Consider the following 23,389-nt stretch of genomic DNA (forward strand, 5'->3'; position numbering starts at 1 on the left):
GCTCGGCAGGATCGTCCACGTTATCGGAGGGCTCCTGGCAAGCGGGGAGTCGCCGACCAGCGTTCAATGTGCGGTCCGCTTAGTAAGAAGAGTGCGTCCGCACGCCCCATGTCTTCTTTTTTCATTTTCATATTTTTGAAAAAATAATTTTACATATTTTTTTTTCTGCTTCAAAGTAGATTAAGTGAAGCTTCACCTCCATTCAGGCAGTTATCACACCCCCCCACCCGGATTCGACCCCACTGGTCATTTAAAGACGTGTTTGGCTACGGGCACGTGGTAAGTTATGCGTTCACCTGGTAGTCGTCTTTTTTTTCATTTTCATATTTATGAAAAAAATATATATATTTCTTTGGTAGTCATTTAGCAGACACTCTTATGATGCATATTTTCTTCATATTTTTTATTTTTTTTTATATATATTTTTTTCTAGCTTTATAAAAAAACAAACGGATAAAAACCTGGTTTTCTAATATGTACGGGTTAATGAGGGTTGCCTAATCACACATGTGACATTTGGAAGGATGTGACCTTTTTAACCCTTCAAACAGCACCTATGACCACAATGTAAGGCACTTCCGGTTGTCACAGGAAGCTGTAATTAAACACATATCCTCATTGGGACAAGCTCTTACAGAATCCTGAGTTTCAGGTCAATCCGTGAAAAACTAAACTTTTACAGAGGGTTGAATGTAGCGTTTGTCACTATCTGCTGGTGGATACATCTAAACCATATTTAGGGTCAATCTTCCCACTTCCGGTTGCTCCAGGAAGCTTAAACTCAACACAGGTAATCCTTATAGTGGCCTGATGGGTTGACAAAGAAGACAGTTTGATATGGCAATATAAACCCACATAGGCATCAAGTTGAAGTTAGGGCAGCAGGCAATGTATTTCTATATCCCCTGTGGAGGCTGGCCACTCTCTCCCCCCTTTCTCCTAGCCTGCTGCACCTCATATGACATTTTGGAAGGATTTAACCTATTTGAAAAAGTTGAAGGCAACGTGGATCTACTGTGGTGTGTTCTTCCCAGCATTGCAACCAAATCAGATTTGTATTACATATTGCCTGGAGTGATTTAAAAGGAAAGAAAGCTCTAATCTTTACCCAGCTGGACATTTGTAAAGTCTGCTTCCTATAAAGCTATGTGGAGTATAATGTGGCTGGACATTGTAAAGTCTGCTTCCTATAAAGCTATGTGGAGTATAATGTAGCTGGACATTGTAAAGTCTGCTTCCTATAAAGCTATGTGGTGTATAATGTAGCTGGACATTGTAAAGTCTGCTTCCTATAAAGCTATGTGGAGTATAATGTAGCTGGACATTGTAAAGTCATACATACAATTATATTACTTTATTGACATTCAACCTGGGAATGGAAATGTAAGAAATTAATGTACAAACATGTATAAAACAAATCCTGCAACAAAGGACCAGGTGTGAATGTTCTAGGGGTCTAAGTCTCCCCCTAAGCAGTTTGATTACACTGTTTGATTTCACCCCCAGACCCCAAAACACACCCCATTCAAAACAGTTAGACAGCCCCCCACCCGATGCAACTCAATATTAAGAAGGCATACAGTCAGTGTACAGACCAATGCACTACCCCCGGGATCACAACAAGCCCCTCACACATTGGACCACACACACACAATGTGAATGGAAATATATTATTATATTTTTATATATTACAATCACAAGAAAGGGTGTTGGTTATTTTAGTTTTTCAAGTAACATTTCTTGGACATGTCCTTACTTTAAAAAAGAAGCATGTTTGGTCTTGTTTGAATCAGCCCAATTCTCTGGTTGGAGAGAGTCCCCTCTTCCTCTCTCTGTCTCCTCCCGAGTATCATTTCTTACTCGGCAGGATCCGTCCACGTTATCGGAGGGCTCCTGGCAAGCGGGAGTCGCCGACCCGCGTTCAATGTGCCGGTCCGCTTAGCGAGTCGTCCCGCGCCCCCATGTCTTCTTTTTTTCATTTTCATATTTTTTGAAAAAATAATTTTTCATATTTTTTCTGCTTCAAAGTAGATTAAGTGAAGCTTCACCTCCATTCAGGCAGTTATCACACCCCCCCACCCGGATTCGACCCACTGGTCATTTAAAGACGTGTTTGGCTACGGGCACGTGGTAAGTTATGCGTTCACCTGGTAGTCGTCTTTTTTCATTTTCATATTTATGAAAAAATATATATAAATATTTTTTGGTAGTCATTTAGCGAGACACTCTTATCCAGAGCGACTTACAGTTAGTGATGCATATTTTCTTCATATTTTTTATTTTTTATATATTTTTTCTAGCTTTATAAAAAAACAAACGGATAAAAACCTGGTTTTCTAATATGTATGGGTTCATGAGGGTTGCCTAATCACACATGTGACATTTTGGAAGGATGTGACCTTTTTAACCCTTCGAAACAGAACCTATGACCACAATGTAAGGCATTTCGGTTGTCACAGGAAGCTGTAATTAAACACATATCCTCATTGGGACAAGCTCTTACAGAATCCTGAGTTTCAGGTCAATCCGTGAAAAACTAAACTTTTTACAGAGGGTTGAATGTAGCGTTTTCACTATCTGCTGGTGGATACATCTAAACCATGTTTAGGGTCAATCTTCCCACTTCCGGTTGCTCCAGGAAGCTTAAACTCAACACAGGTAATCCTTATAGTGGCCTGATGGGTTGACAAAGAAGACAGTTTGATATGGCAATATAAACCCACATAGGCATCAAGTTGAAGTTAGGGCAGCAGGCAATGTATTTCTATATCCCCTGTGGAGGCTGGCCACTCTCTCCCCCTTTCTCCTAGCCTGCTGCACCTCATATGACATTTTGGAAGGATTTAACCTATTTGAAAAAAGTTGAAAGGCAACGTGGATCTACTGTGGTGTAGTTCTTCCCAGCATTGCAACCAAATCAGATTTGTATTACATATTGCCTGGAGTGATTTAAAAAGGAAAGAAAGCTCTAATCTTTACCCAAATGGTCTCAAATTATAGGCCTGATCACCCTGGACCAATGCCTGTTGGTAATTTCAGTAGAACCAAGCAACTCAAGTAGCTATTCAACCTCAAAACTACCTGGTTTGCTATACATTCAAAACAGCAGTATAATGTGAAATTTTTTTGTGGGCATTTAAAAATGACAGAAAATCTTTTCCAAAATGGTCTCAAATGAGCTGTACTCTCAGGCCCATGGGAGAAAGGGTTTTACTAGGCAGGGGAGTGTAGAACAAGATGCATGGAGCTCCAGAGGTCACAAGGTCAATGTGGGCCTGCATGGATGTCAGCAGGGCATGAGGGAGAAGGCCCAAGTGAATAGGTGTGTCTGTGTGAGTGTGTGTGTGAGTGATGTATGTTGTTAAGCTATGGAATTAATTGTACAGCATTGGATTGGTGTTGGCATGGGGTAGAGGAGTTTACATATACCAGTCATTTCCTTTTAAATCCATGACGGGGAAGTGGACAAGTTCACACTTAGAAAGGAGATAATAGTTCCACACCTCATGTGTCCTGATAACTACAGGAATGGAACCATATTGAGGTTGGCTGCTTTCTATACTGGTTTGATGGGGAGAGAGAGAGAGAGACAGAGACAGAGACAGAGACAGAGAGAGAGAGAGAGAGAGAGAGACAGAGAGAGAGAGAGAGAGAGAGAGAGAGAGAGAGAGAGACATCAGGTAAAGTTCTGGAGATGAGGGAATATGTGTGCAGAAAGAAACCCTCCAGTATGGTTAACCCCAGTTAGGCCCAGTATGGACTATCAATACAAGTGACCATTTAGAATGTGACCCAGTTCAATGGGTCTTAACAGAACTGGGGGATGTCAGCCATGAAGTTGTCTAAACACAACTGGAATATAATTTGTTTGTGATTCATTGTTAATGGATTTTCCATTAGGAACACAGGGGGAAAACCTAACACAACAACACACATAACACACAACCAATAAAAACAAAGGGGGAGGAAACCACTAAAGTCATTACCATATTGTCATTTTCTAACGACGGGGAGAAAACATGTAAAATCTAGAAGACTACTTTAGATCTGGTCAGAAGAAGCCTAGTGCACTACGTAGGGAACAGGGAGAGATTTGGGACAGAGACAGTAACTCCTGTATGGAAATCTTCATTCTAATGACAGTGAGCAAATCTCCACCCTATTCCCTATGTAGTGCACTACTTTAGATCTGATCAGAAGTAGCCTAGTGCACTACGTAGGGAACAGGGGGTGTCATTTGGGCCAGAGTCAGTAACTCCTGGGTATGAATTGTCTCTCTATCTTATCTGTCTTCTATATGATGTTCTCCTCTCCTCCTCTCTTCTCTCCTCTATTCACTCTATTCTATCATCCACACCACATGCCAGCTTCAACACAATCCATTTACAAGTTAAAGACACACCTTGGAATAAATAGCAAAGGAAAACTACTACTAGATGGATTTTTTATTTCCCATCATCATGAATCATATTTAATAACTGAACAGTAGCAGACCTAACTTCATCTGTTCCTGACTCTAGATAGTTCATTTAAAAAACCATCAATCTCAAATGATATTAAAGTACAATTCTGAACATTACTGATATACTGAGTGGCAAGTCAAGATATCTGCTGTTTTTATTGTTTGGTTAATAGCACCACCTGCTGGACAGGTTTAATGTTGCTTGACTGAGCAGAATGGGAGAATAAACGATGCCAAACTTAGGGCCGGTTTCCCGGACATCTCCATTAAACATGCTTTTTATTCTAGGACTAGGCTTCATCTGTGTCCGGGAAACCCGCCCAAATAGTTAAATTAGCAAGTAAGTAACACTACCTGTTCCATGATACTGAGGAAAATGACATTGAGACAGAGAACAAATTGAGAAAACATTTCAATGGTTCTGAATGACAACCAACATACATTAACAGCATACATCATGATTAATGTGAATATATAAGATTAAACGTTGCACTTAAAAAAAATATGAAATGCATTGAATTGTAATTCATAACATATTCTGAAGATCAAATCAATCAAATCATTGTACATAAAACAGAGCAGAATGAATCATCACATCTGGGGACCATCACCACCAGCATGACTAGTATCTATGTGGACCCTACTACAGTTTAACCAGCTCAGCTATAGACTACACCAGTATGACTAGTATCTATGTGGACCCTACTACAGTTTAACCAGCTCAGCTATTGACTACACCAGCATGACTAGTATCTATGTGGACCCCTACTACAGTTTAACCAGCTCAGCTATAGACTACACCAGCATGACTAGTATCTATGTGGACCCTACTACAGTTTAACCAGCTCAGCTATTGACTACACCAGCATGACTAGTATCTATGTGGACCCTACTACAGTTTAACCAGCTCAGCTGTAGACTACACACAGCATGACTAGTATCTATGTGGACCCTACTACAGTTTAACCAGCTCAGCTATAGACTACACCAGCATGACTAGTATCTGTGTGGACCCTACTACAGTTTAACCAGCTCAGCTATAGACTACACCAGCATGACTAGTATCTATGTGGACCCTACTACAGTTTAACCAGCTCAGCTATAGACTACACCAGCATGACTAGTATCTATGTGGACCCTACTACAGTTTAACCAGCTCAGCTATAGACTACACCAGCATGACTAGTATCTATGTGGACCCTACTACAGTTTAACCAGCTCAGCAGTACCATAGAGCCTAAACCCAGGATAGAGGGGCTGAGTGAATGTGGTCTGGACTCTGTGGAGGAGGGTCATTGTGTCAGAGACACTGTAGAAGGACAGAGTACCTGCCTTGTGATCCAGGTCCACTCCTACTCTGGAGGACCGAGGGTCTGATACTTTAGTCTTAACATTATTGTGTCTGAAACAATAACCACCACTAGAGCACACTAAACTCCAGGACTTGTTATTGTTTCCAAATACACCATCTGTCCCTGTTCTGCTGATGTCTTTATATGAGACTGCTGTAACAACCCACTCCCCACTCCACTCCACCTCCCAGTAACAGCGTCCAGACAGACCCTCTCTACACAGAACCTGGTAGTTGGTGAATCCGTCTGGATGATCAGGATATGGTTGTTCTTGGTCTGTATAGGTCACCTTTCTGTTCCCTTCAGACAGAGAGAGGTGTGTGCCTGCTGTGTTTGGGTCCAGTGTGAGCTGACAGGAATCTGGGAGAAGAGCAGAGCAGAGACCAATGAGGGGGAGTTAGAACAATAAGTGAAGTCAGATACTGTATCTACCCTGTCTTTGATTAGAGCACAGTAGAGATCAAATCAGAGAAATATGAGGAGTCAGATAGATACCCAGTCTTTGATTAGATCTACTATTGCTATATATTTCTAGAGGGATTGTTAGGAGTGTCAGTAAAAAGAGACTGTTAGTTACTTCCAGAATAAAGAGACTCACATTGTAAGAACTGTTCTCTGGTCTTGGGCTCTGGAGGCAGTACAACATCCACTATATTCACTACAGACACACAAACACATTCACAGAGAGAGGGAATGTTATCATCATACCATATTCCACATGTATATGACTAGTAGGGAACTTTCAATGGTCTAAAGTTGATGTTCTTATTATTTTCAACACACCTGTAGTGGAGATCTTGGTCCATTCTCCTTTAAGGGACGTCTTCTAGTTCTCTCTCTCAGTTCAGACACAGTCTTACTCACATCTCCAAAGTACTGAAGAGGACGGACAACGATGCTGGTTAAGTCTGAAGATACAATGGTACCGGAGAGAGACTGATAACTCTGGAGAGAGAGAGCGAGAGAACAGAACCAAATGATTGAGAGTTTCACATTGAGTTTTAGTTTCATATCACATGTATCAAGGCAGTTTAGTTACCTGGAGGAAATGGATGTGATCCTCTGTGTGTGAGAGCTGCTCCAGCTCAGTGCTTCTCTTCCTCAGCTCAGCTATCTCCTGCTCCAGTTGCTCCAGGAGTCCTTCAGCTTGACTCACTTGAGCCTTCTCTTGGGCTCTGATCAGCTCCTTCACCTCAGAGCGCCTTCTCTCAATGGAGCGGATCAGCTCGGTAAAGATCTTATCACTGTCCACCACTGCTGCCTGTGCAGAGCGCTGTTAAGAGAGAGAGACTGACTTGTCTTACTTTAAAGAGCCATCCTCATTACTCTAACACCCCCACCCCTAAAAACACATTGCGTGACACCACAACCTCCACACAATCACATTATCCAGTACCCAACACCACAGTACAATACACCATCCAGCACCACATTCCAACCGTCCATCCAACCCCTCCTCTCCAGCCGTACAGACAGCCCCCTGAGCCCCCATACCTCCTGAAACATCTCCACACTGTTGATCATTTTGTACAACTCAAACTCAACCCTAAGGCGCAACAGTAATGGCATTACCCTGGCAACACAGAAAAACATGATGAACAGTCTGTCATTGCAGAAAACGGACACCCCTCCCCAACTCCCAGGTCAACCCGAGCCAACCAGCTATTGGTGTCCAGGGCTCCATGTAATACCCTCCACTGGAGGACCCCTGACCTTTCCAGCACTGGGAGCTTATAGAGCACCCTCCACTTATACCCTGCCATGCTCTCAGCCCCCACAACCCCCTGCCACTGATGCCCCTTCACTCCCACTAAGCTCAGAGTGTTAAAAGTCAGTAAGTCCTCCAGACTCTCCTGCCAGTCCCCAGTCTCTGCTGTCACTTGCAGTGGTGGAAACGGTGGTGGCCCCTCCTCAGGCTGCTCCAGCCCCCTCCTCACTGGGTCAGGCAGAGCCTCCTGGACCTCCCCATGACTCTCTCCAGCAGCCGTTTGTCCCGCCTGCTGTGCCGACTCTTGGGGGTTTTCCACCCCCCACAGCCGCAGGTCTGCTAGTCTCCTGATGCCTGCTGCCATTAAAGGTCCCTTCAGGATGGCTGAATGAGTGGACCTCAACAGGATCAGTGGGTTGTGGAAGATGGGCTCCTCCCATACCCATGGCCCAGGCACCACACCCCCTCTGGTGTGGTCAGCAGCTGCCAGGCCCTCAGTACTGCAGCATAGAAATCAGAGACTACTGCTGTATTGAGTCTCTCCTGCCGCATGATGAAGAGCTGCTGATCCAGCCCCAAACCACCAGCCCTCCTCAACAGAGCACATGCTGGTTCCCTCCAGCCCACCTCCGTACGGTACAGTAGCCTCTGCGCCGCTTTGAGTCAGAACGATGGAACTGTCCCTGGTGAACGTGGAGCCCCAGATCGCGGGAGATTACAGTATGTCTTCCATTTCCTAATAATTGCTCCCACAGTTGATTTCTTCAAACCAAGCTGCTTACCTATTGCAGATTCAGTCTTCCCCAGCCTGGTGCAGGTCTACAATTTTGTTTCTGGTGTCCTTTGACAGCTCTTTGGTCTTGGCCATAGTGGAGTTTGGAGTGTGACTGTTTGAGGTTGTGGACAGTTGTCTTTCATACTGATAAAGTTCAAACAGGTGCCAATAATACAGGTAACGAGTGGAGGACAGAGGAGCCTCTTAAAGAAGAAGTTACAGGTCTGTGAGAGCCAGAAATCTTGCTTGTTTGTAGGTGACCAAATACTTATTTTCCACCATAATTTGCAAATAAATTCATGAAAAATCCTACAATGTGATTTTCTGGAAAAAAAATCTCATTTTGTCTGTCATAGTTGGCGTGTACCTATGATGAAAATTACAGGCCTCTCTCATCTTTTTAAGTGGGAGAACTTGCACAGTTGGTGGCTGACTAAATACTTTTTTCCCCCACTGTATTTGACATAATTGGTGAAATAGACAGATATCTGCTGATGTAAAAAGGACTTTATAAACACATTTGATTGATTGATTGTTAGGATTAGGGTATTTAAAGCAAAAAAATGAATAGGTTTATAGCTCTCTTGCTCCTCCCTGTGGCCTTCTGTGGGTACTACATACCTCATTCACGACACTTGCTAGGCTCATTATCTGAGGTAGCAACTGTGTCAGATCTATAAATCAATGAGCTACACCTATCCATTTAGTTTACAACTCAGTGAACCTGCGCAGCATTAGCTCAATTCAATGCCAACGAACTTACAGATTTCGACGCATATCAAATTACCCAGCAGTAATATAGAAACAATAAATCGACAAAAAAATGTAAAAGGTTTTTCTTAATTGTAAAAAAATTATTCTGGCTGTTTAAATCGGCCACATCTTGAAAAAAGAGGACGGACATGCGTTTTGTTTAGGTTATACACCTTTTCTGAAAAGAAAATATGATTAACTGTGACCAGAAAATGTTTAATGTTTGATTGCTATGCGCCAACCATACGTAGCACTGTGGGTCACCACAAGGTGTACCCAGGTGAACAGTGAGTTTGCTCACCAAGTAGTCATAACCTTGTTATGTAATAAGTTACCTGAGGTAAAGCTACAATGTTAATACGGGCTGGTGTCATTACCAACAATAGTGAAGCTGGCATTGTGACGCAGAACAATGGGCTGGGAATAGAACTTTCATTAGGCGAGTTGGTGCCACAGAGCTCAGAACAACTAATAGGAGCTGGCAGGGTGAAACATGCCCTATTATTTCTAACCTACGGCAAGCATCTGGGACATATGGTAATATTATGAAACTGGGCTCCATGGCAGATGTATTTAAGTAGTTTTATCAGAAAAAGGTGTTAAAAATGTATTGTGTCCACTAGAAACACCCAAAACTATCTGTGCTAGCAAACCCTGCGTTCCACCCCTCCCCTGCGTAACCTTGAAGTTGTCTACGAAAAGAGACAACATTTTTATCGGATTCCGCTTGGCACCCAGCCGAGAGCACACGAAAACCACTTTATTTTTAAATTTACCAAAACTAACCAACTACTTGCAGTCTGTTCGTAAGTAATAAACGGAGACAGATTAGCCACCACAACTCTTGTCGAAAGAGGCGAATTCAGCACCAACACACCCCTCACAAAAATCCCACTCGCAACAAGACAAACCTTTTTCATTAACACAACCACCGCCTTGTTCATTCTGGATGCAGAGTGCAGATGTTCTGCTCCAACCTGTTCGCCGACCATGAGCAAAACTTCCTCCACACCTTTCTCCGGAACGCACCCGAAGCGACAGCGTTTCTTCTCCACCCGGTTGAGGCCATCACGCCGCCCTAACAAACTACCCCTACTCCCCCTCAACTCTAAACGATAAACAGTGGAAACCAATAAACAAACCCTCCACCATGAGAAAATACATTCATTAAATACGCAAGAACCAAAAGAAAAAAAGAATAGTAGCCCCTCCTCACGAACCACAAATCTCTCACACAACCAACTTCTTCTTCTATGATATAATGGCGGTCCACAAACCAACGTTAAAGGTGCATGCCGCCACCCTACTGTGCTGGAGTGTGTGGTCAATCACGGTTTCCAACATTTCTAAATCCTCCTTCCCTAACTCAGTACTTCTGAGAAAATAAAGAAGAGCCCTACTAACTTCTAATAGACCCTCCCCATCCCCAAAATCCCTTCCAAACCCCCAACCCCGTCCAACCTCAATGACCCTACACATCTTTCCCTCTCTTCAACATACTTACAACAATATAACAACACATGCTCCACCGTTTCATCGACCGTACCTTCCAGACACAAACCATTCCCATGCTTGCCAACCAGATGTAATGACGAGATCAATGTACAATGTCCTAAGCACAATCTAGTAAACACCACATCTTCCTTCCTAATCTGACTTTTGAATCTTGGTCCATCGATCTTTCTGTAAAACTGTAAACTATTCATATAAATGCCGGCCCTTGTGCTCAGAGTACCATCTCTTCTGCCACACATCTATCAAAATGTCTCTGATCTTACATTTGGCCTCACCTCTACCCAGTGGAACATTAATATCAATTATATCTCGTTTCAAACCTCTTTTAGTAACTGGTCTACAATTTAATTCCCCTTCCACACCAGAATGTGCTGGGACCCAGCAGAATCTCACTACTACACCCATTCTCTCAATTCTCCATAATAACATTAATACCTCCAATAGCAGGTCACTCCTATTAGATTTACCAGATGATAAACTATTCAGTACAGACAGAGAATCTGACCATACTATAATTCTACCAGGTTGTACGTCCTCCACCCACTGGAGGGCAACTATTATCACCAACAGTTCAACTGAGTATACTGACAGTTCATCTGTTAGTCTTCTACATATCTGCACATCAAATTCAGGAACGTAACGCCTGCTCCAGTGAGCCCACTATCTGGGTCCTTGGATCCATCTGTAAAAAAGCATAAAAACTTTTACCAATGTAATTGTCAACCAGTTTCACTATATCACTGACTTCTGACCAATCTTTCCTTTTCTCTACCAAGGTTAGATCAACAACAGGGTCTGGGAGTAACCATGGAGGAACATCCCCTATCACCACAGAAGGGCCAACCCAACTCCCTCAAACCACTCTCATCAGCAAGTTTTCCAACTGTCCAACCAAAACCACTGCCTTGTCTACTAGTATATTCCCAAATCATCTAGAACAGTAGCAGTGGGATGCTCAACCTCACAGCCTTTCAACCTAATAAGATAATGACCATTTTTTACGCCGTACATACAAAGGCATCTCACCTGCCTCCACCAGTAAGGCACATACAGATGTTGATTTAAATGCACCAATACATATCCTTAAAGCTATATACTGGATTCTGTCCAGCTTCTGAAGCCAAGTCTTTACCTCTGTTCCATAAACTATACAGCAGTAATCAATTGGCGTCTGATCAGAGCTCTATAAATATCCATCAACAATTGTCTGTCAGCACCCTATTCATAACCAGAGACCCACACAACCAACTACCATGAAAGTTAATGAATGAGAGAGACATGAACATCGTTACAATACTGTACATAGACATAATGTAACGGTTCTTCTTCTTTGGTGTTAACGGCGGTTGGCATCCAATATGTCGCATTACCGCCCCTCAACTGGACTATAATATAAATCCATTATACTTTGTGACACCAAATGGGAAAAGGGGAAATTATAATAATAATAAAAAAACACCCTTCCAACTAACCCTACACTCATTAAATACCCACTACCCCATTCCACTACTTTGACCCTATCTGCTCCCTGCACCATGCCAACGGCCTGGGAGGACAGGAAATACCACCATAATTTGCAAATAAATTCATAAAAAATCCTACAATGTGATTTTCTGGATTTGTTTCTCTCATTTTATCTGTCATAGTTGACGTGTACCTATGATGCAAATTACAGGCCTCTCTCATCTTTTTAAGTGGGAGAACTTGCACAATTGGTGGCTGACTAAATACTTTTTTCCCCCACTGTACACCTGTTCTGAAAGGCCCAAGAGTCTGCAACACCACTAAGCAAGGGGCACCATCAAGCAAGCGGCACCATGAAGACCAAGGAGCTCTCCAAACAGGTCAGGGACAATGTTGTGGAGAAGTACAGATCAGGGTTGGGTTATAAAAAAATATCAGAAACTTTCAACATCCCACGGAGCACCATTAAATCCATTATTAAAAAATTGAAAGAATATGGCACCACAACAAACCTGCCAAGAGAAGCCGCCCACCAAAACTCATGGACCAGGCAAGGAGGGCATTAATCAGAGAGGCAACAAAGAGACCAAAGATAACCCTGAAGGAGCTGCAAAGCTCCACAGCGGAGATTGGAGTATCTGTCCATAGGACCACTTCAAGCCATACACTCCACAGAGCTGGGCTTCATGGAAGAGTGGCCAGAAAAAAAGCCTTTGCTTAAAGAAATATAAGCAAACACGTTTGGTGTTTGCCAAAAGGCATGTTGGAGACTCCCCAAACATTTGGAAGAAGGTACTCTGGTCAGATGAGACTAAAATTGAGCTTTTTGGCCATCAAGGGCAACGCTCTGTCTGGCGCAAACCAAACACCTCTCATCACCCCGAGAACCCCATCCCCACAGTGAAGCATGGTGGTGGCAGCATCATTCTGTGGGGATGTTTTTCATCGGCAGGGACTGGGAAACTGGTCAGAATTGAAGGAATGATGGATGGCGCTAAATACAGGGACATTCTGGAGGGGAAACCTGTAAGTATTGACTTTGGGGGGGCGTTATGCACGCTCAAGTGTTGTGTTATTTTGTCTTATTTCTTGTTTGTTTCACAATAAAAAATATTTTGCATCTACAAAGTGGTAGGCATGTTGTGTAAATCAAATGATACAAACCCCCCAAAAAATCCATTTTAATTCCAGGTTGTAAGGCAAGAAAATAGGAAAAATGCCAAGGGGGAGAATACTTTCACAAGCCGCTGTATGTATAGGGGACATGAGTCAGTCATGGTTACTTAAAGTTATGTGATGAGGTAGCCCTGCCTGCAACTTCAAAATCAGTGTCGGCCCACGGCCCATTATGGGGAATGTCCTCTTGGTGTAATGATCAAGACCCAGGTTCATATCCCATCAGTTACATTAAGCAGTCTATTCTCTGAAAGGGGGTCCAGACATAGTGGGGTCAGTGGGATTGGAGAGGGGTCCTATCTCTCTCTCTGACTGGAGGAGACAGGTAAAATCCTCTGGTCAACAATACTCACCTTGAGAGACTTCACATCTTTTGGAGCTTCTTCAGCTCCTTCTCTCTCTCCTGGAATCTCTGCTGGACCTTCTGCTGACTCATCCCCAGCTACCTCTGTGGAGAATCACTCTTCAATGAGCTATCAAGCTTTATTTGTCCAGTAGATCAATAGTATAGTAATGTGACATAGGGCCCATAGAGAGGAAGGTCTAAAATCTTGAGGAAGTCCCTTTACCATATGACATTTTCTATGTTGCTATGTTAATGATTATAGTGTTTATGGTAGGTGTACATGTATCAAGGGGTTGAAACTCAACTTTGGACTCATAACAGGGCATTCGGAATGATAATAGTGTTTGACTTTAGAAAATGGTGATACATTTGGAGCAAACTCAATATACACCAAAGTTTGTGTTCATATTTCTTCTGCTGTGGATATATTTCATTTGAATTATCTCATATTCAAACAGCCTCAGATCCTACTGTATCTTTAATTCTTTGTTTATCAGACAGTCACCAACAAGTAGTTCTGGTCTTACCTGTTTCTCAGTCCTCTCTGCTGCAGCTGACACTGTATCATGGCCTTTATGTTCATCCATTGTACACTGATTAACAGATACACTGCTGATCGGTACGACAGTAAACCTCCAGCAGTTTGTCATGATGAGAGCAGATCTTCTCCTGTAGTTGTGCGGTGGCTTTGACCAGCTTGTGCTTCTTCAAAGCAGGGAGATTCATAGTGAGGTTGGAGGTGAGTCTCACAGTAAGAGGCCAGACACACCAGACAGGACATAGGGGCTTTCTGCTTTCTGGTCCCAGTGCAGAAATCACACGCCACATCTCCAGGTCCAGCATAGCACAGAGCAGGAGGGGAAGCAGCCTGGAGTCCTGTCTTCTTCAGTTTCTCCACCACTTCAGCCAACATGTTATTTTTCCTCAGAGTAGGCCTTGGAGTGAAGGTCTGTCTGCACTGAGGACAGCTATAGACCCCTTTCAGAACATCCTGATCCCAGCAGCCCTCAATACAGCTCCTACAGTAACTGTGTCCACAGGGAATAGCCACTGGCTCCTTCAGTAGATCCAGACAGACAGAACAACAGAACTGGTCCGGGTCCAGCAAAACTCCCTGCTGAGCCATTTGGACGGTTGTTCACTCTCACACAGACAGACGACACAGAGACTCAGATCAGTTTCGTTTCCACAGAAGAGAGTTTGTGGAGGGGAGGGACTTCCTGGTTCTGCCAGAGGGGTGGGGTTAGAGGGAGAGAGAGGGAGAGAGAGAGAGAGAGAGAGAGAGAGAGAGAGAGAGAGAGAGAGAGAGAGAGAGAGAGAGAGAGAGAGAGAGAGAGAGAGAGAGAGAGAACTGTCCACAATGTTAATAGAGACAAAGATTTGTGTTCCTAGGTTAGGGCCCTTAATATGGAATAAATTAAATAATAGAGTGGTTAAAATATATAAAAGGGTAACAGTTTCTATGAAGTACATATGTATAATGCTTTTAATGAATTGTGTAATGCCTTAAACTTGTGCTATGAAACTTGACATTAACTATAAGAAATTAATACTGTATGTATTGACCGATCATTGAGAATGATGTAACACTTTACATTACAGTGTGTTTATTGGTGTGTAATTATTCCTGTTAGTCCAGTGGTGTAAAAGTACTGTGATGCCTCATTCTTCCACTGTACTAGCAGCAGTAACCCTAGCCAGTAATAAGGCTACTGGAATGGAAAGGGTTACAGGAAATATAAAGGAAGGATTTATACAGGGCATCTATGATATAGTCTATGTAATGATATGTCTATGTCTTCTAGATGGTGTTCTATACTGTATGTAATGATATGTCTATGTCTTCTATATGGTGTTCTATACTGTATGTAATGATATGTCTATGTCTTCTAGATGGTGTTCTATACTGTATGTAATGATATGTCTATGTCTTCTAGATGGTGTTCTATACTGTATGTAATGATATGTCTATGTCTTCTAGATGGTGTTCTATACTGTATGTAATGATATGTCTATGTCTTCTAGATGGTGTTCTATACTGTATGTAATGATATGTCTATGTCTTCTATATGGTGTTCTATACTGTATGTAATGATATGTCTATGTCTTCTATATGGTGTTCTATACCGTATGTAATGATATGTCTATGTCTTCTAGATGGTGTTCTATACTGTATGTAATGATATGTCTATGTCTTCTATATGGTGTTCTATACTGTATGTAATGATATGTCTATGTCTTCTATATGGTGTTCTATACCGTATGTAATGATATGTCTATGTCTTCTAGATGGTGTTCTATACTGTATGTAATGATATGTCTATGTCTTCTATATGGTGTTCTATACTGTATGTAATGATATGTCTATGTCTTCTATATGGTGTTCTATACTGTATGTAATGATATGTCTATGTCTTCTAGATGGTGTTCTATACTGTATGTAATGATATGTCTATGTCTTCTATATGGTGTTCTATACTGTATGTGAATGATATGTCTATGTCTTCTAGACGGTGTTCTATACTGTATGTAATGATATGTCTGTCTTCTAGATGGTGTTCTATACTGTATGTAATGATATGTCTATGTCTTCTAGATGGTGTTCAATACTGTATGTAATGATATGTCTATGTCTTCTATATGGTGTTCTATACTGTATGTAATGATATGTCTATGTCTTCTAGATGGTGTTCTATACTGTATGTAATGATATGTCTGTCTTCTAGATGGTGTTCTATACTGTATGTAATGATATGTCTATGTCTTCTAGATGGTGTTCTATACTGTATGTAATGATATGTCTATGTCTTCTATATGGTGTTCTATACTGTATGTAATGATATGTCTATGTCTTCTAGATGGTGTTCTATACTGTATGTAATGATATGTCTGTGTCTTCTATATGGTGTTCTATACTGTATGTAATGACATGTCTATGTCTTCTACATTGTGTTCCATACAGTATGAATTCTGAGGATTTAAATATGAATCTATAATCATGCTTCCCTTTTCATGTCAATGTGTGTTTGTAACATTCTAACACAGTGTTATAATAGTACTTTGACAAAGAATCTTTCTTCGAACGCGTCAGCAAGTAATATCATTGAAGCTAATTAATCTGCCCTCCTGCACCTTATTTTACAATTTCACTATTTGAAACCATTTCAAAAGCTTGATTAAACTTGGCTGGTCAAATGGAGCCAATAGAAAAGTGAGAAAAGTCCAAAACCCCGCCCACCCGACACTCCAGGCTGGGAAAAGCAAACACTCAATGTATTTGAAAGATTTCAAATAGTATTTGAACACAGCAGTGCTTAATTTGTCAATCGGGAGGTGCCGGAACAAACAGTGAGCTCGAGAGGGTGGTGACCTGGGGAGTTCTGAGGTACTGGAATGCATCAAAATATATATATCCTTTATAATAAAGCATTGCATTCATATCATCAAATTTGCGTAGTGGCATAGAGCAGTAGAGTAGAGGCACTTACAGAAGTTGTACACATGGAGTAAATTTTTAGTAGCTGTTATGATGAGTTCCTCTGGTATCAAGTAATTCATGATGCAAGAAGATATTTAACACTTTGATGGAGAGTTGATGCAAAGTATTTAATTGATTACGGTACCGGGTTCGTATAACAAACGGCACGTGCTTTGCCTCTTGTCATCCGAACTCTGGACAAAGGAAATGTTATATACTTAATGTTCCACGTTTCTTCAACGACGTCTGGTAACCATCAGTGGGCACTCCCCACTCTGATGTTATTACCTTGTACCCCAAGTCAGTATATTCCATCTAGCAATCATTCTAAGATAAACCTAGTAAGCTCCCTAGACATACTGTAATCCTTAGCATTCAGACTCTGTGGCACCAATAGTTACCTATCTAACAGATTTAACATTGCTCATGCAACACTATGACAAGACGTTATATCAATCCCCCATTTCTTTTTCTTTTGTTGTAAGTAAAATTCCCCTTGTATGACATTACTTAAACCCAACAATTCACACAAAACTTCATATTAACTAAAATGTTCCCAAATCAGTAGTATAGATATCTGATTAGAGCCTAAACTATGCTAGATACCGGAGAATTCATCCCCCTCTACTTTCTATACCTGAATCCAACCAGATTCTCCATTTATTTATCAACAAAAGGTATAGATTCTCAGTCACCTGGCTCCTGCACGATCAAACATCTCAAACCTCTATGGAGTCAGTCCGAGTAAAAGATTGATACATGATTAACTACTATATTCACGCTTAATATCTATCTAGGCAAAACCTCACTTATATATAAGGGAAAAATCCCACATAGACCATACAAGAAAAACATACATAAAATGAATGTTGAACATCATGACATCATCCAACCAGATACATTGATTCATGACCATTTCTAAGTTACATGTAAAGTACAATATAGGTATATGAATATATCCCAATAAAAACTGAATTCTTCATTTTCTTGATTCAGAGGAACCCCAAGCTTTTCTCTGGTTACTTGGGGCGCTATCTGATCTACTAAAATAGTCACGTTCCCCAATGACGCATCCTGTAAACCTTATATTCAACGTTATACAATTCCCACATCACATTCCCAAATCCTCAGTCAACAATATCAATGGACTCTACACTTGAATAAGATGATATAGATGATTAATTTGTACTTTTCCTCCTTGCATTAATATTGACTGATACATTTATTTTAATTTATATAAATTTTTATTTAACCAGGTAAGCAGTTGAGAAAAGTTCTCATTTACAACTGCGACCTGGCCAAGATAAAGCAAAGCAGTGCGATAAAAACAACAACAACACAGAGTTACATATGGAATAAACAAAAGCGTACAGTCAAAAACACAATAGAAAATCTATATACAGTGTGTGCAAATGTAATAAGTTATGGAGGTAAGGCAGTAAATAGGCCATAGTGCAAAATAATTACAATTTAGTATTTAAACTGGAGTGATAGATGTGCAGAAGATGATGTGCAAATAGAGATACTGGGGGTGCAAATGGTAAAATAAATAACAATATGGGGATGAGGTAGTTGGGTGGGCTAATTACAGATAGGCTGTGTACAGGTGCAGTGATCGGTAAGCTGCTCTGACAACTGATGCTTAAAGTTAGTGAGGGAGATAATAGTCTCCAGCTTCAGAGATTTTTGCAGTTCGTTCCAGTCATTGGCAGCAGAGAACTGGAAGGAATAGCGGCCAAAGGAGGTGTTGTCTTTGGGGATGACCAGTGAGATATACCTGCTGGAGCGCATACTACGGGTGGGTGTTGCTATGGTGACCAATGAGCTAAGATAAGGCGGGGATTTGCCTTATACATGTCTAGCTGTAATCACTGGCATGTTCGTAATCGTTTGTACAGATCTCAAAATCAATCCCCGAAATATGGGAAAACAACACCCCATAACTATGGCTACAATAATTACTATGGCAACATCCCATCACTATGGCTACAATAATTACTATGGCCACTAGGGGATCTAGAATGCTTGCCATCCATGTTCCTATTGAATTACCACTAACAAACCTTGAAAAGACTTCAACAGCGTTCAAATTGCTATATCCCCTTAATATTTTTGCATCTCTATTCGTATTCTTAATTCCATCCTGTATTTCTCTAATATTTCCCTTAGCTTCCCAAGACCTTCCCGATTCTGATGGCAAGTATGCTCAACATGTATCTCCTCCTACAATCGCACACACGCCCCTTGAGGCTGCTGTAATAGCATCCAATGCTATGCGAGTATCAATTACATATTGTCTAATGAGTGCCCTTTCAGACCCAATTGCTTGAAAACCCAATACTGTTAGTAGGTACCAGGTTTAGTCTGAACTCTGTTCAACCCTGACTCCGTACCAGTAATATTCCTTAGATAGAGACAAAGGATAACACTCTGGTTCCAGTCCCTGATAAATCAGGACTGCCTTGGATTAGTTAGGAGCGAGGAATTCAACCCGAGGTCAGATCAGATAAAGATAGAAAACAAACATTCCTCTTTCACACACCAACCCCAGTGATATGAACCCATTAAGTTCTAACAACACATATGTACCAATGTTTAAACCTTTCAATGTAAAAATACACCTCAATCCCCCTCTCTGGGACTTCATAGGTCCCAATATAATAAGGTATAGAGTGACCAAACCCAGTGAATCAACATGTTCCTGATATCAGGCACAATCCTTGCATCAACCTTACATGTTTCAAACAGTAATATTCCAAATTGTGTATCCTAACACATTATAACTAATGTAGCATTGTTTTAACCATAATATATATTTAAGACATGTATCTTGCGATTGTACCAGCACTGCCAGGGCATGCTGAGATTAGTTTCAACATCTTTAGCTCACATAACTTCTTTACCCAGATCACAATTAGTATAACAATCAAAATAATCAATATCTAATACAGGAATTGCAGTGTCAACTTACTTAAATCACTCAGTCATCTTATAAATCATAACCAAAATCAAATTAATTATCCAACACAAATTTAGAATGACAATTCTTGGTGATTCACATTGTTCCTATCACTCAAAGTTAAAACGCTCAACTCAGCACCCATTGACACTGGCAGAATGTACATTTATATGAACATACAGTATAACTATCCAGAATTACCTTCCTCATCATGATAATAACTACAGATCACAATGCATTCTTAGTCCAAATTACTATAAGTTTAGCAGTGTATATACCTTCTACATCAACCTCATACCCAAATTATCAAATTTAGAGAAGTCCAAATTAATTATGGACACAGCTGACCAACCCCTGTCACGGTCGTTGAAGAACGGGTCAGACCAAGGCGCAGCGTGAAATGCATACATGTTTATTGTCACGATCGTCTTTAAAGGGAGCAGACCAATACGCAGCGCGTTGAACGAACATGACTTTATTTATAAAGTGCACGAACAAAACAAGAAACAGAACGAATCGTGAAGTCCAACAGTTCCAATTACAGAACAAAGAACAAACAGGAACAATAACCCACAATGCCCACAGGAAAACATGCAGTATAAATATGGCTCCCAATCAGAGATAACGAGCCGACAGCTGACACTCGTTACCTCCGATTGGGAGTCAATGACCAAACCTAGAAATAAACGTGACAGAAATGCAAACATAGAAAATCACCCAAAACCCAACAAAACACAATACACCCTGGCTCAAATACCAAAGTCCCGGAGCCAGAGTGTTACAGTACCCCCCCCTAAAGGTGCGCACTCCGGGCGCACCAGCATACAGTCTCGGGGAGGGTCTGGGTGGGCGTCTGTCCACGGTGGCGGTTCTGGCCCTGGTCGTGGTCCCCACCCCACCTTAGTCACCACCCGCTTCCCTAGCCTCCTCCACATGACCACCCCCAATTAAACCCCACTGGATTAAGGGGCGGCACCCGGACTAAGGGGCAGCACCGGACTAAGGGGCAGCACCGGACTAAGGGGCAGCACCGGGCTAAGGGGCAGCACCGGGCTAAGGGGCAGCACCGGGCTAAGGGGCAGCACCGGGCTAAGGGGCAGCACCGGGCTAAGGGGCAGCACCGGGCTAAGGGGCAGCACCGGGCTAAGGGACAGTACCTGACTAAGGGGCGGATCCTGGCTGGCTGGCTCTGGCGGATCCTGGCTGGACGGCTCATGGCAGGCTGAAGGATCTGGCTGCTCATGGCTGGCTGACGGATCTGGCTGCTCATGGCTGGCTGACGGATCGGGCTGCTCATGGCTGGCCGACGGATCTGGCTGCTCATGGCTGGCCGACGGATCCTGGCTGGCAGAAGGCTCTGGCTGATCCTGTCTGGCAGAAGGCTCTGGCTGATCCTGTCTGGCAGAAGGCTCTGGCTGATCCTGTCTGGCAGAAGGCTCTGGCTGATCCTGTCTGGCGAAGGCTCTGGCTGATCCTGTCTGGCGGAAGGCTCTGGCTGATCCTGTCTGGCGGAAGGCTCTGGCTGATCCTGTCTGGCGGAAGGCTCTGGCTGATCCTGTCTGGCGGAAGGCTCTGGCTGATCCTGTCTGGCGGAAGGCTCTGGCTGCTCCTGTCTGGCGGACGGCTCTGAAGGCTCAATACAGACGGGCAGTTCAGGCGCCGTTGGGCAGACGGGCAGTTCAGACGGCGTTGGGCAGACGGACAGTTCAGACGGCGTTGGGCAGACGGACAGTTCAGGCCCGTTGGGCAGACGGCAGACTCTGGCCGTCTGAGGCGTATCGTAGGCCTGGTGCGTGGTGCCGGAACAGGAGGTACCGGGCTGAGGACACGCATCTCAGGGCTAGTGCGGGGAGAAGCAACAGGGCATGCTGGACCCTGGGAACGCACATAAGGGCTAGTGCGGAGAGCCGGAACAGGGCATGCTGGACCCTGGGGACTCACATTAAGCCTAGTGCGGAGAGCAGGAACAGGCCGGGCTGGGCTGGCGACGCGCACCGTATCTCTGGTGCGAGAGGCCGGAACAGGCCGGGCCGGGCTGGCGGGCGCACCGTATCCCTGGTGCGTGGAGTAGGAACAGGCCGGGCCGGGCTGGCGACGCGCACCGTATCCCTGGTGCGAGTGGCCGGAACAGGCCGGGCCGGGCTGGCGAAGCGCACCGTATCCCTGGTGCGTGGAGTAGGAACAGGCCGGGCTGAGCTGGCGACGCGCACCGTATCCCTGGTGCGTGGAGTAGGAACAGGCCGGGCTGGGCTGGCGACGCGCACCGTAGGCTTCGTATGAGGCTCAGGAACAGGCCGGGCTGGGCTGGCGACGCGCACCGTACACTTAGTGCGAGGGGCCGGAACAGGCCGTACCGTACTGGGGACACACACTACTGGCTGTACCTCGGGATTAGGAACGGGCCGGACCGGACTGGATACACACCTCAGTCTCTCACGCCGTGCCTCTACATCTCCTTTCCTACTTTGGCCAGTGACCCCTTAACCTGGTAGCCTCCTGAATCCGTCCCTTCTCTGCCTCCGTCAGCCCCCTTAACCTGGTAGCCTTCTGAATCTGCCTTGTGGCAGCCTCCTGCTGCTCAGTCGCCCAAGCCATGTGCCCCCCCCCAAAAACTTTTTGGGGTTGCCTCTCGTCCTTCCGACGATGGCCCTGCCGATGCCGTTGCTCCTCTCGCCGTCGCCTCTCCACCGTCTCGCTCCATGGACGGCGATCCATACCCTCCAGGATCTCCTCCCAAGTCCAGGACCCTTTACCGTCCATCAGTTCCTTCCATGTCCAGACCCTTTGCTCCTGGACGCGCTGCTTGGTCCTTTTAAGGTGGGTTATTCTGTCACGATCGTCTAAATCAGGAGACCAATGCGCAGCGTGTTGAGCGAACATCGTAGACTTTATTAATAAGAAACCACGATCAAAAACAACAAACCAAATAAGACGAAAGTGAAGTCCAACAGAAACAAAGCCTGAACTTGGAACAATAACCCACCATGCCCACAGGAAAACATGCAGTATAAATATGGCTCCCAATCAGAGATAACGAGCCGACAGCTGACACTCGTTACCTCCGATTGGGAGTCAATGACCAAACCTAGAAATAAACGTGACAGAAATGCAAACATAGAAAATCACCCAAAACCCAACAAAACACAATACACCCTGGCTCAAATACACAAGTCCCGGAGCCAGAGTGTTACATTTATTAAACTGAATAAACATACAAAAACAACAAAAGGCAACGAAACATGACGTTGGAAGATTATACACTAACAAGACAAACTCACAGAGCACAAACAAGATCCAACAACCCAGGCAGGAAAACTGACTGCCTAAGTATGATCCCCAATCAGAGACAACGAGCGACAGCTGCCTCTGATTGGGAATCACACCCGCCAAACATAGAAATA

At 43.3% G+C, this 23,389-nt stretch overlaps 1 pseudogene; it reads right to left on the bottom strand.

Moving 5' to 3' along the window:
- Window positions 1-1,364: 1,364 nt before the first annotated feature.
- The window catches only part of LOC121559287, a 44,782-nt pseudogene continuing 22,757 nt past the window's right edge, over window positions 1,365-23,389 (bottom strand).

Source organism: Coregonus clupeaformis, unplaced genomic scaffold (assembly GCF_020615455.1).
Source record: "Coregonus clupeaformis isolate EN_2021a unplaced genomic scaffold, ASM2061545v1 scaf0462, whole genome shotgun sequence".
Taxonomy (NCBI): Eukaryota; Metazoa; Chordata; class Actinopteri; order Salmoniformes; family Salmonidae; genus Coregonus; species Coregonus clupeaformis.